The following is an 11,500-nucleotide window of genomic DNA, read 5'->3' as shown; positions in this document are numbered from 1 at the left end:
ATGATTTATGTTTCGTCTTTCGTTTCATTTCCTTTTTGTTTGTTTCGAGAAATATATCAATCAATTCCAATTGTTTCTTTTTCTATTGATTCTTTTTCGATCGAGATCTATGGATCCATGGGCCTATGTGTCTATACATATCCTATTCATGGATTAACGAAAATGTGCAAAAGCTCTATTTGTCTCTGCAATTCTATGAGTCTCTTCTTTTTTACGTATGGCATCGCCACTCCATTTAGCAGCATCCACTAATTTAGAACTTAATTTGAAAGCCATATTTCGACCCAAACGTTTACAGAATGCCCCTAATAACCAACAAATGGCAAGGCTTTTCCTTATGTGGATCCTATTTCAATGGGAACTTGATGAGTTAAACCGCCTACACGTCTTGCCTTTACTGCCACTTGATAGAACTGTACGTGAGACTTTCACCTCATACGGCTCCTTGTTCCATTCTTTCGAATTCATTGGATCCTTTTCCTTGTTCGAGAATCTTCTCCCTTCTTCCATTCAGTCCCGAAGAGTGACCGGGACCAATTCAGTCACGTTTCATTCATTTGGAATCTGGGCTCTTCTACATCATTTTTATTTACTTATTTTTTCCTCTCTTTTTTTTTTCTTTTTTTATTCCCTTTGATCGTTCCTTAAGTCCCATAGATTTGATCCTGTAGAATCTGACCCATTTTTTCATTGAGCAAAAGGTACGAAATAAATCAGATTGATTTTTCGATCAAAAGTACTATATAAAATCTTCGTTTTTCCTCTTTCTCTATCCTTATCCCAAGGGTAGGGTATTTGAATCAATAGAGAACATTTTCTTTTGTATCTGTATGAATCGATATTATTAAATTCCAATTCCTTCCCCACACTACCCAAGGAAAATTCTGAATTGGATCCAAAATTGATGGGTTAGTGTGAGCTTATCCATGCGGTTATGCACTATTCTAATAGGAATCCATTTTCTGAAAGATTCTAGATTTCTTGCTTTGGTGGGTCTCCGAGATCCTTTCGATGACCTATGTTGTGTTGAAGGGATAACTATATGATCCGATTGATTGCGTAAAGCCTGCGGTAGCAATGGAACCAGGGAAAGTATACAGAAAAGACAGTTCTTTTCTATTCTATTAGTATTAGTTAATGATCTCGACTCAGTAAGTCCTTTCTTCTGTATGAACTATTGGCACCAGTCCTCCATTTTGTCTCTATGGATCGAGGACAAAGGAGGCTCGGCGGGAAGAGGATTGTAACATGAGAGAAGCAATGAGGTCAACCTCTTTCAAATATACAACATGGATTCTGGCAATGCAATGTAGTTGGACTCTCATGTCGATTCGAATGAATCATCCTTTCCACGAAGGTAAATCTTTTCCTGCTAGGCAAGAGGATAGCAAGTTACAAATTTTGTTGCGGTAGGACATGTATTTCTATTACTATGAAATTCATAAATGAAGTAGTTAATGGTGGGGTAACTAATATCTGTTTTGCAAAGACGAATCTTGTATGTGTTTTGAAGAAAAGTTGTTCATTTTTCAGGGTCTCGAAGGGGTGTGGAAACACATAAAAACTCTGGAATGGAAATGGAAAAGAGATATAACTCTAGTTCCTTCGGAAATGGTAAGATCTTTGGCACAAGAAGAAGAGGTTGATCCATATTATCTTGACTGGGTTTTGATTTCTCTATTTCTTTAATAATACTAAGTTGGGTTCTTTCCCTACCCGTATCGAATAGAACATGCTGAGCCCAATCTTTTTCATGTAAAACCAGCTTTATTTAGATCGAAAAAATCATACGGTTTTATGAAACCATGTGCTATGGCTCGAATCCATAGTCAATCCTATTTACGATAGGAACTGTTGACAATTGAATCCAATTTTGCCCATTATTTTCATTTTCGTATCTGTAATAGTGCGAAAAGAAGGAAGGCCCAATTCCAAGTTGTTCAAGAATAGTGGCGATGACTTTGGTCTATGTCAATTGTAAATCAGAATAAAGGTATTCCAAAGTTTTCTTTTTGAAGATCCACGAAATTTCAGGGCTTGGATAAGAGTTTAGAAGTTTCAGTACAGTAGACAATATTGTTAATTAAATGGGATTTGTCCCATGGTCACCCGAGCAATCCAACCCGTAGGATTTCCTTTTCCTCTTCCCATTCTGACTTTTGTATTGAGTTTCTCGACCCTCTGCCTTAGGATTAGTTAGTTCTATTTCTCGATGGGGGTAAGAGAAGGGATATAACTCAGCGATAAAGTGTCGTCTTGATGTGGCGGAAGTCATCAATTCGAGCCTGATTATCATTAAACCCAATGTGAGTTTTTCTTTTATGACTTGCTCCCCCGTTGTTATCGAATAAGAATGGATAATAGGCTCATGGGATTGACGTGAGGGGGTTGGGATGGCTACATTTATGGGAGCGAACTCTAGGAGAATATGAAACGCATGGATACAAGTTATGCCTTGGAATGAAAGACAATTCCAAATTAACTTTGTCTACGAACAAGGAAGCTATAAATAATGCAACTATGAATCTCGTGGAGAGTTCGATCCTGGTTCAGGATGAATGCTGGCGACATGCTTAACACATGCAAGTCGGACGGGAAGTGGTGTTTTCAGTGGCGGACGGGTGAGTAATGTGTAAGAACCTACCCTTAGGAGGGGAACAACAACTGGAAACAACTGCTAATACCCTATATGCTAAGGAGCAAAAGGAGGAATCTGCCTAAGGAAGGGCTCACGTCTGATTAGCTAGTTGCTGAGGCAATAGCTTACTAAGGTGATGATTAGTAGCTGGTCTGAAAGGATGATCAGCCACATTGAGACTGAGACACGACCCAAACTCCTACGGGAGGCAATAGTGGGGAATTTTCCGCAATGGCGAAAGCTTGATAGAGCAATGCCGCGTGGAGATAAAAGGCCTATGGTTTGTGAACTTTTTTTATTAAAGATAAATTCCTTTTTTTTATCTTTCGCATTCTCCAAGATTTTTTCTTTTGTTAGTTTAGGTTGTCTCTTAGGTTGCAAATTATCAATACAAACCTTAGGTCTTATTCTTTTTGTTGTCTTTTCTTCAACAACCTAAAGACATTACGATGTAGTTAGATGCTCAAATTGAGTTAGAACTCCAAAATTGATAGCAGTGCATCAATGACTAACACGGATAATAGAATTTTATTATTATAGATAGATTTATGTAATAATAGGAGTATATCAGTGATAATCACTAACATAATTCTATATAAAAATAGAAGTCTATCACTATCAGTATTAGAACTTCTATTATTACAAATGAAGTCTTTGAAAATAGTATGTCACTAATAGTTACTGATAAATAAAACAAATGATAGCAAACTGCACGTTTTATGATAAAGTGGTCTATCATTGATAGACTTCTATCACTAAACAAGTATCTAGCATCTTATATAAATCTACCACTGATATATACTACAAGTTTTTTTTTTTTTTTTTTTTTTTTTTTTTTTTTTTTTATAGAAGTCTATCAACGATGGATTGGAAAACAACTATCATGTGCTTGAATCAACAAATAAAGAAACAACCATTTTATTGATCATGTATATCAATGATACAACACTCTATTTTATTGATAATGTGTGTCCAGAATAAAAATATAAAGTGGATCTAATGTAGAATACGAATGTCAAGAACGACGTCTGTAACAAGATAACTGACAAACAAAATAACATCAATATCAAAGAATAACAACAAAGATAGTGAGATACATAAATTAGTAACCCAGTTCAGTGCACTACCTCTGAGTTGTATGCCCAGTGGAAAGAAACTTCATTATATAATGAATTTAGCAATTACAACGAAAATACTTATCTGATAGACTCCCTCTTCAGTAACTCACATATAGCTTAATCTTCAGTTTCCACTTAGGCTCCTCCTAAGTATTAAACCCTTTTACTCCCACAATAACGCTTCTCTAAGTTTTGTATGAAATCTCCTCAATATAATGTATTTAGGTTGCCCCTAAGTGAGAAATCCTCTCACCTTCGTAAGTAAGATTTTCACAGGCTTTGGTTGAATTCCCCTTAATATACCACATCAAAAACTCATCCTTAGTTCTCACTTACTTCGTAAGGGTCCATTTGGTTTAAGGTTTTATAGATGCCTAGGAATATAGGATGCCTGGGAATAAGATATATGAGAATATGATATCTAAGAATCAAAGATAATTGTGTTTGATTATACATGAGAAATGGTATAAGAATTTTATGAACAAAAATTATGTTTGTATTTAATTTATGAAATTAAGCATGACATTCTTATTTATTGGTAATAGATTAATTAATTAAACAATAAGTATTATTGAATATATTGATAAAAATTAATTAATTAATAATCAACAATAATTTTAATTATAAATATTTGAAAATTGAGTAATTTATAATCAAAATTAATCAATTAATATATTTACTAAATGTCATATTAATTATAATCTAATACTTAATCATTTTTGTAATTAATTAAGTTCAACATGAGTAAAAAGTACTACAAAATTTTTTATAAATATGATGTGTTAATAATGAATGAAATAATAAAAATGAATCACAATAAGTAGTTAACTAATTTAACTAGTCTTAGTTCATAACTAATTTAACTAGTCTTAGTTTACTAACTACATATATTTAAGATAGTGTTAGCTAATAACAATAATTGATGTAAAAAGGTAATTGCATGCATTTAATAAATTTTATTGTAAAAACAAGTTAAGTAAATATTTTAGATTATTATGGATTTATTGAAATAATTTTTTATATTAATTTTGTTAGATTAATATTAATTAATTAATTAATTAACTATATTCAAAATGAATTTATATATAAAATAGAAAACAGATGGAGATGAGAAAAGAGAAAACTCATAGTTTTTGAAGGAAATAAAAAACCCTTGTCCATGGGAAATGAAGATACCTAGGAATAACTTATTCCTAGGAAGAAGGTTAAAATTTAAATGTTAAGCATGTAGTTTTTGTTAGTACTTGAAATTTTATATTATTATTAGTTTATAAGTTTCAATTAGATCTTTGATTAGATTTCTATAGTTTCAACTTTATCTGAATCTACATTTTACACTACTTCTATAAAAATTTTACTGTTTATACTACTTCCATAAAAAATATATTGATTCAAAATTTATGTCAACGTCAAAATTTATGTTTCAGCTGTTTCAAAGATCCTCAAACACGTGCAACTCATTTTTATATTTGTTGTGAATTAAATAAATTATAATATATATATTTTTGGCAATTAACTATTTTATTATTTTAAATTTTTACGTCAGATATTTATTATTTAAATTTAATAAAATTTATATTAATTTGTTATTGAAATTTTATCAATAAAATTCATGTTCTAAAGATCTTTAGCCATGTGCATTGCACACATTTTATAACTAGCATAAAAAAGTGAAAATATGAAATAAACATATGATATGATAATAAAGAATATTAATAAAGAATACTAATTTTTTATATACATATGATATGTTAATGATGAATGAAGTAATAAAAATTAATCAGAATAAATAATTAGGTGATTATAAATAATAAGTGACGATCATATATTCATAATGAATGATCAAATTAAAATTATTCTCAATAAATAATTGTTTGATTATAAAAAAAAGTCAATTATTATTATTGAAAATTAATTCTTGTACGAACTAAATTTAAATAATTCTAATTTACTATTAAATATATTTAAGATATTGTTAGTTAATTACTTAATAATTTATGTAAATAGGTTGTTGAATGAGAAATTTTGGACCAATTATAAATTGTTACGTCATTTATCAAATTAATAACAAAATTACAAGGAATTGAATTTGGGACTATTTAAAGGTTGACATGTGTCCCAAATTGAAATTGAAGATATAAGTTGGCAAATCTCGATGATGCCACTTGTTTTCATCATGACCATTGGATTGAATAAAATTATTTCAGTTCATTTCGATATTTTATTTGGTCTAAAGTCCAATTGAGCCCAAAAATAGGCTTAATTTAGTCCAAATGCCAAATAAGGGTCAAATGCAATTAATTGGATCCAGGGGTCAAGTCCATAGACTAACTAAGTCCAAATCCACAAAGGTCACCAGAGAACTTTATAAATAGAGAATGGAAGACCAGAGAGCTGAGAGAGAATTCCCAACAACCAGAAGATTCCCAGACTTCTGAAGCTGCACATTCCTTAAAGATATAAGTCTCTTGAAGATACAAAAATTCTTCCAAAACTTCAACTTCAAGAACATCAGACACACTTTGCTTCTCCAAGTCAAGCGTATGCATTAAACTGAGAGAGAATCAGATGATCAAATATTAGAGATTGAACCACATCCACATCAAATCAACAGCAACACAAGTTCAACCCCACGAAACAAGTTTCTCAAGAAACCTTGTGTGAACCTAAATAATTGCGTTCATTTAATAAATCATTATTGCAAAAATAAATTAAATAAATATGTTAATATATTATTATTTGTTTATTAAAACAAATATTTATATTAATTTTGTTCAATGAATTAATATTAATTAACTATATTCAAAATGAAATTATATATGAAATGAAAAATAAAAGAATATGGGAGGAAAGAGAAAATCTACAGTTTTGGTAGAGACAAGAAAACCTTTATCTTGGAAAAAAAATAATGCCTGAAAAAAGCTTATTCTCAGGCAATGTGATGAAAACTATGAAACAAACATGAATTTTGGATATTGTATCAATTTTCATCTAGAAAACCCTTTCAAACCAAACAATGTAACCCCTATGTGATTTGCTATAGACACAAAAAAGCTTATTCTCAGGCAATGTGGGGAAAGATTAAATCTTCACTACTACAAAAGCAGTATTTCTTGACGTTTGTTAAATGTCAAAATGTCAAGAATGACTTTTCTTTACGTTTTTAAAAAGGTCAAGGAAGCCAGTGTCAAGAATATCGATTTTATTGATGTTTTAAAAACCTCAAGAAAAGTGACACTTGACATTTAAAAACGTCAAGAAACACAGACACTTGACATGTTTAAAATGTCAAGAATATAGACATTCTTGACAAGGAAAAAAGGTCAAGAAAATTTGTTAACTTAACATTTAAAAAACATCAAGAAACACAAACACTTGACATGTTTGAAATGTCAAGAATATGAGCTTTCTTGACAAGGAAAAAACGTCAAGAAATTTTGTTAAATTGACAATGAAAAAACGTCAAGATATATCCTACTTGACATGTTAGAAATGTCAAGAATATGGGAGTTCTTGACCTGTTAAACATGTCAAGAATATCTATAATCTTGACAAGGAAAAAAGGTCAAGAAATTTGCTTGTGATTTTTTTAGAAAAATCTACAATATTGACGTTTTTACCTATAATTGCTCTTGTATTTTGATCCAACAACCACATTTGGTATATACATGACATACATTCATCAATCAAATAAACAATACACACACATTGACAAACTTATATATCAACAAAAAACCACCAATATCTCTTTATAAAAACTTAACTTCTTTAACATTGTCAATAGTACAACCCAAGGAATATAATTCTAACAATCAACAAATATGAATAGTTTCAAAAAAATACATTTCCAAAACTTCTATCAAAACCATCCACCTACTCACATAACAACTATCACATGTACCAATCTAAACTATCCCCTCCCCTTGTTGGGACTGGTGTCCTAATTCTCTCGGAGTCTCGTAGTTGTAAACTGTACACATTATTACGAATAAAATAAGAGTTATTTTATTTTGCATTTACTCATATCCAATAAAAAAAAGCTCCATGGTTATTGTATGTAAACTTAAGCATGTATATGAGATATACAAGTGGATCATGCCTTAAGTGATAACCTAAAAAAGTCGGTAGTATAAGGATTAAGGAGGGATATCTGATCCTGGTAACACTAGGGATACGACCCACTTTGTAGAGGTTTACAAGTGTTGTGAACTACTACGGATGGTTGATCCTGACCATTCATGTGGAGACATGCAAGCGGGGGTGTCCTATAAAAAGAGTTTGTATAAGACCGGACCACGAGATGATTCGTCTCTTTATATAACGCCATTGATACTTGAGACTTACTTCTCACATAAACGACCATAGGTGACATGACTTTGATCCTAAGTGTTTTGGGAACTCCTGCCTTTGAGGGCGGTCATTTGATTAATATGGGTGAGAGTGGTCAGATTGGTAACTCAACAAGCCTACCTTTTTAGGGATTTGTCTGATTGGGGAGTTGGGAACTCAGTTACACAAGATGGAATTCACTCATTCCCCAAAGTAGGGGTAAGTAGATAGATTGCTCCCTTAAGGGCTGATTTCAAGTCTTGAACATAGTGGCCACAGCTTCTTTTTGGAAGAGATGACTCAATCATAGTAGAACTATGACTTATGTTTATTAGAGCAATCAGTGGTACTTAATAAATTAGATGTAACTACAGGGGCATAACAATGAATTGGCCCAACTGTACTTAAGAGTGACCTGTGAAAGGTTATCGCACTATTGATTGGTTGATATGGACACAAGGGGAAAATGTAGTGAGGAGAATGCAACTGTCGGTCTTTAGTGGAGTGCCCGATAGTTAATGGATGGTGGATCTCGTGACTAAAGAGTTTAGTCAGTTATTCACGTACTGTTAAAGCTTCAAGCTACAGGTCCATAAGGTCCCCTTGGTAGCACAATGGATTCAAGTTGAGAATCAGTTCTTGGGGTTGATTTGAAATGTTCAAACTGACAAGAAGAAATTCGATTATATATGATATAATCCGTGTGATGTATGAGATACATCAAGTGGAGGATTAATGTAAATATGATTTACATTAAGTACCATAAAATAGAAAAAGAACTATGGTTTATATGTTTCATGAGATGAAATATTAAAACTATAGGTTATAAATACAGTATGGTAAGTTGGTTATCATATATATTTATAATAATATTAATTATTGGATAATTATCTCTAATAATCAATTGAGTGGGAGGTTACTGGTAGTTTTATGATAATCGTGAAATAAAAAGAAAAAATGTTTTCTTAAATTTAGAGTTGCTACTTTCGAAAAAAATCTCACAGAGATGCTGTCAAGTGAAATTGTTTCACTAAACGATAACTCGTAGAGAGACTAAACGATCGTGGAGTGTCACTATACGATAGTTCACTCAGCTGGTCGTAGCTTAACGATCGCAGGGCATTTCTATACGATAGGCTGCCTTCTTCTACACGATTGAGCATTTCGTCTATACGATAGACACTTCTTATCTCCTACTTGCTCAATTGTTTACACGATTGTTGTTCCTCTAGTCTCTTCCTCTAACTAAGATCATACAGAGCCTACAACTTCTGTATTCTCACACGAGAATACCAAGTTAACCATTGTGGTGGTGTCCTCACTCAATCAATTGAGTTCGAGGTTTTAGAGGTCGTTCATTGTGTGTTCGTGTTGTTCGTGTTCGTTGTTGATCGTGTTGTGTTGTGGTCGTTGTGTTCGAGCGTTCGTGTATTGCTATCTCGGAGACTTTTCTAGCACTCGTGATCGAGCGAGTTTGAAGAATGAGTCTTTAAAGGTATGATACTCTATCCCTTGATTATCTTAAGGCATGCTATAATTTCTAGTTGTTGCATGCTGTAATTTGGAACGATCATTCCACCACTCATGGAAATTCTCATGTCTGATTTCCTTCACCCCCCCCCCCTCGCGCGCCACCCCGGCATGCATATTTGAACAATACCAAAAGATATTACACCTATATGGATAAGAAGTAACCCAAAAATCCAACAACTCTATCCACACCTCGTCTAACTGATTTGTGGTTACGAGTTCCTTGTATTAATCTATAAACATAAAAACTAAATATTATAATGGATTCTATTTTTCCTTATGCTATTTGAAATGTCAAAATAACGATAACATACCAAATCTGAGATGACAATGCTTCTTTTGGTCACAATATCCCTCATATACCTCATGATGTAGTATCTACATTCGATGCTCCTAACTTGTAGAGGACACTGCAGAGAAAAAGCTAGTAAATAAGAATGAAGTAATTGTTGGAAATAGTAGGGCCTTCAGAACGACGAACTGTAAGCAGTCAAGGCACGGCGGTCAAGCGAAGAGCAAAACCTGCAAAATAAAAACTCGTTATAGGATGAGTCGCGGAGCTCGCTCTCTTTAAGACGTTTTGCGGATCTGTCCAAGTGTGCAAGTAGGTCTGAAAATTTCCACGTCGTCCCAAGGATAAAACATCCAAATGAAAACTGATCGGAAATGCATCGTTACCGATCGGAACGTACACCCTTTCTAAACTCACTGCTTGGAAAGCTAAGATGGAGGGGGAGAGGAAAATGAAGTGGAAATTTAGAAAATGAATTTTGTCTGTCATGAACTGTTGAAGGCCTCACCTTTTATAGGCCTTCAGCATCGAAACGGACCGTTTTAAAATTAATCAATGGACCGTTTTAAAAATTAATCAACGGACCGTTTTAAATATAATCAACGGATGATTTTAAAATTAATCAATAGACCATTTTAAAAATAATCAATAGACTATTTAAAATATAAATTTGCACCCAACAATCCTCCACTTCAAAATTTACACAAAACGAGAAGAGAGGAAAGATTTTCATCGAGCAGTTTCAGTCTATACAACACTGTACATAAGCAAAGGTGTCTTACGACTTGAATCTTTACATAGTGTAAATGATTTAGAATATACTAGAGTAACCCTTGGTTTTGAACTCTATCTCTAGCAGCATCTCACACAGAGTGTCATTAGGGTGTAGTATGAAAGCCCGTGCTTTTAAGGCCTAGCACATGAATTCTGGTTTAGTGAATGCTCTAGAGAGTTTGCCTAAAAACTCCATAGGAAGCGACTCTCACTTCCACATTCACTCAGGTGAGTCTATCAAGGGTACTCCTATAGCTGGGTACCCAACTTGTCATCAAGTATATATCTCATTAAGAACCGAGTTCAACATTTCTTACACTTCAGAATATCATGCTCAGACTTTAAGTCATAGGAATGGAACTCTGTCTTTGGTTTAGCATGATTCACTATATATCACTCATGATTAGTTACTACCCGTTGAACCTATTTCTTGAGATCTCTAGTCTACAGCTTGGGTTTTCCTCACTGTGATTCATTTTTCAATAGGCATGAGTCCCATCTTTTCTGAGGTTCTGAAAACCTTTTCTCTGGCCAATCCTTTCGTCAAATGATCTGCCAAATTTTCATCAGTCCGTATGTGATCCACTCTAACTGCACCAGTAGTGAGAAACTCTCTAATGGTACTGTGCTTACGATGCATTTGACGTCTCTTTCCGTTGTAGTAACGGTTCTGAACTTTTTCGATTGTTGCAGTACTATTGCAATGGATCAATATGGCTGGTAACGGCTTTTCCCATAAGGGAATTTTTTTATAGCAGACTTCTAAGCCAACCTGCTTCTTCAATAGCTGTCGCTAGTGTTATCATTTCTAACTCCATC

Source organism: Benincasa hispida, chromosome 1 (genome assembly GCF_027475165.1).
Source record: "Benincasa hispida cultivar pf3 chromosome 1, pf3_genome.v1.1, whole genome shotgun sequence".
NCBI classification, from domain to species: Eukaryota; Viridiplantae; Streptophyta; class Magnoliopsida; order Cucurbitales; family Cucurbitaceae; genus Benincasa; species Benincasa hispida.
Note: the sequence above shows the minus strand (reverse complement) of the source record.